Source organism: Cervus canadensis, chromosome 14 (assembly GCF_019320065.1).
Source record: "Cervus canadensis isolate Bull #8, Minnesota chromosome 14, ASM1932006v1, whole genome shotgun sequence".
Classification (NCBI taxonomy): Eukaryota; Metazoa; Chordata; class Mammalia; order Artiodactyla; family Cervidae; genus Cervus; species Cervus canadensis.
The window spans coordinates 50,519,360-50,523,079 of record NC_057399.1 but is presented as its reverse complement, the minus strand read 5'-3'; the positions used below and the strand labels follow the sequence as shown (position 1 = coordinate 50,523,079).

Here is a 3,720-nt window from a genome sequence, read left to right as displayed (position 1 = left end):
TTACTGTGTCTATATTTTATACAGATTATTTTTATAACTAATTCAGCTCTTATTTTTCTATTCCATCATTTTTTGATGGAATCATCTTTTTTTTTTCATTCTTTCAAGTCTCCTTTGTCCATTGCCTAACTCCTGAGCTTTCATAGTGTAAAGATTCAGGAACTTGTCAGAGCCTGAACTTTTATAGTGTGAAAGTGAAAGTGAAATCGCTCAGTGGTGTCCGACTCTTTGTGACCCCTTGGACTGTAGCCTACAGCGCTCCTCTGTCCATGGGATTTTCCAGGCAAGAGTGCTGGAGTGGGTTGCCATTTCCTTCTCCAGAGGATCTTCCCAACCCAGGGATCGAACCTGGGTCTCCTGCATTTTAGGCAGATGCTTTACCATCTGAGCCACCAGGAAGCTGATAAATTTTACTTTGTGTTCCGTCAGGAGACTTGAGTCCCGGAGCTTTGTATGTAAGTTATTTAAATAACAAGGTAAAATTCTTCATAGTGAAGTGCAATTGCATAGTCTCTTGTTATTCTAGTTACTTGACCAGATCTGAGACCTGAGAAATCAGTCAAGGTAAAATAGTGGAGACCGATTCGTGGAGGCATTCGGACATATTCTGCGTCTTGAAAAATGTGGAAGATAGGCAGAGAGAGGTGGCAGGTGCAGAGAGGAAAGAGGAAAGGACCTGCATGATGAGTTGGTATACTCAGGTGATAGGCAAGTGACAGGGCTATATGGAGAAGTTGGTTCCTTTCAGTGGATAAAGCTGGAAAGGTAATTTAGAACCAGATGGTTGGCGATGAGCCTCAGGCTGTCTGCTTCCCCAAAGTTGTAGCCTACACTTTCCCTGCCTCCACTTCCTGCTTTCTCTCTCTCTGCAACCTCTTTCAATCTGGTGCAAGCCCACACAGCTCTGTTAAAATTGCTCTCAAAGACCACCAGAAACTGATCTAATAGTTCAGTCTTAACCCACATCCTCCCTTATGTCTTTGTGGGATTTGATGCAGTTGGCTGGTCCTTCTCGGCCCCTTTGCCCTGTGACGTCGCATTCTTCGTGTTTTTCTCCTGCCCCTCTTCCTGTTCGGTGGTCTCTTTCAGTGTGTTTTCTTTGAGGGTCTGTTGGGTTTCTGCACTTGACCCTGTGTCTCTCCATCAGTTTTCTGTTCACTTTTATCTCCCGTGTGTGTTGATTCCCTGGTCTCGAGCTTTGATTTGCTTCCCATGTTCCAGATTACTTCAGGTCACTACGAGTCTACTGAGCTGCTCAAACTGAATGATCATTCAGAACTTTCACTCAGCATGTGCAAGACTTACACTATTCCCTTCCACACCAGTGCCTCGTCCTATTTGTTTGTTTCTTCCCCCCTTTTATCTTCCTTATTTCTGTCATTATCCTTTCAGTTAGCTGGATTCAGACCATCATGAGAGCTCTAGATTTCAGCCCCTGACCAGCTGGTCAGTGACTGGGTTCTGTCAGTGTTCAACCTCTGCCATTTTCCTAGCATTTCACCCTATCTTTATATTTCCAGTGATAGAACCCTAGCAGGGCCCCCGCTTGGTCATATCTGTGTTGAGGCAAATGTTTCCTCAGTAGTTTCTGGTCCGTCCCTGTTTCAGTCAGCCCTTCACAATAAACCCGGCTAGGATAGGTTGGATCATTTTATCCCTTGCTCAGAACTTTCAGTGTTTCCACTTCATTGGCAGAATAAAGGTCTCGTGTATTTTCTTTAAATCTAGATTGGCCATTTAAGATCATCCATGTCAACCTTTCCATCACTGTCTTCCACTCTTTGCTGTCATGAAACCAACCCTTGCTCAAGCAATATTAGATTCCTCAGTTTTCCCGCAACCTACCTTTCTTCACTCCACTGCCTGAATTCCTGATCTGAACTCTTGACATCTTTCACACAAAACTCAATAAAGTTGCTGCCTATGTCACAAGCCTTGCCTGTGTATCACCACTCTCCTCCCTGCCAGTCCACCTCTCTCCCATTGGGATGAAATGATTGTTTCTATTTTCTTCATAGGAGATACAGCACTTTTCTTTTTTGCTACTCAAATCTTATTCAGAATAAAACAGTAACTTTATAATGGACTGTAGCCCTCCAGGCTGCTCTGTCCATGGGATTCTCTAGGCAAGAATACTGGAGTGGGTTTCCATTTCCTTCTCTCGAGGATCTTCCCGATCCAGGGATCAAAGCCATGTCTCTTGCATCTCCTGCATTGGCAGGCAGATTCTTTAACACTAGTGCCACCTGGGAAGCCCAATTTTATATCACCTCCACCCTTTTGTTTCTGATAGAGTTTGTTATCTGAGATAATTAGAAAGTGAGTATTTTAACGAGAAAGACATGCCTTTTGAGGATCGAATATCTAGTCAGAGCATGGTTCATATTAACCATTTTATCTTAAGTAAGTCACTAAACTTCTTATGCTTCTGTAAAATGGAGGTAGTATTTGTATCTGCAGTTCCTCTGGGAACCGATGAGTTAACATCTATGGAAATTCCAGGGTTCTATGTCAGACTTTATTTTTTTGGGCTCCAAAATCACTGTGGATGGCGACTGCAGCCATGAAATTAAAAGACGCTTACTCCTTGGAAGGAAAGTTATGACCAACCTGGATAACATATTAAAAAGCAGAGATATTACTTTGCCAACAGAGGTCTGTCGGGTCAAGGCTATGGTTTTTCCAGTGGTCATGTATGGATGTGAGAGTTGGACTGTGAAGAAAGCTGAGCGCTGCAGAATTTATGCTTTTGAACTGTGGTGTTGGAGAAGACTCTTGAGAATCACTTGGACTGCAAGGAGATGCAACCAGTCCATCCTAGAGGAGATCAGTCCTGGGTGTTCATTGGACGGACTGATGCTGAAGCTGAAACTTCAAACTAATACTAATACTTTGGCCACCTCATGCAAAGAGTTGACTCATTGGAAATGACACTGATGCTGGGAAGGATTGGGGGCAGGAGGAGAAGGGGACGACAGAGGATGAGATGGCTGGATGGCATCACTGAATCAATGGGCATGAGTTTGAGTAAACTCTGGGAGTTGGTGATGGACAGGGAGGCCTGGTGTGCTGCAATTCATGGGGTCGCAAAGAGTCGGACACGACTGACTGAGTGACTGAACTGAACTGATGTTTCTTTTCCCTTTAAAAGAGTTAATAGTTACAATTTTTCCTGAAACACTTTCCACCAACCTATAAGATGGTGGTCCATCTTACTATAAGATGAATGTGCTAAGTCGCTTCAATCGTGTCTGACTCTTTGCAATCCTGTGGATTGTAGCCCTCCAGGCTCTTCTGTCCATGGGATTTTCCAGGCAAGAATACTGGAGTGGGTTGCCATTTCCTTCTCCATTTCCTTCTCCAATAAGATGGATATTACTCACCAATTCTGTTCTACAGAGAGGAGGGCTATGAGAAAAGGACACAATAGACAACTATCTATTATCTAAATAGATATCCTCTCTCTTAAAAGGATTAATGTCCCCAGAGAAGGATTTGTCCTGAAATTTTTGTCAAGCACATTGTAGTACTTAGAATCATTGAGCCAGGCACAGAAATTCCCCAATTGCCTCAGAGTCTCTTTCAAATCAGGTGGATTCCTGACAACCAGGAAGCTGAGACAGGGCTTTTCAGGCCTCTCCCCAAGGACAGAGGAGGCTGGAGGGCTACAGTCCACGTGCTCAGTCAGTCATGTCTGACTCTATGTGACCCCAAGGACTG

At 43.8% G+C, this 3,720-nt stretch overlaps 1 non-coding gene across 1 annotated transcript; it reads right to left on the bottom strand.

Annotated features, from left to right (window-relative positions):
- Positions 1-326: 326 nt before the first annotated feature.
- On the bottom strand, positions 327-399 carry TRNAF-AAA. The gene has a single exon. It is a non-coding gene; the product is annotated as a tRNA-Phe (tRNA).
- Positions 400-3,720: the final 3,321 nt, after the last annotated feature.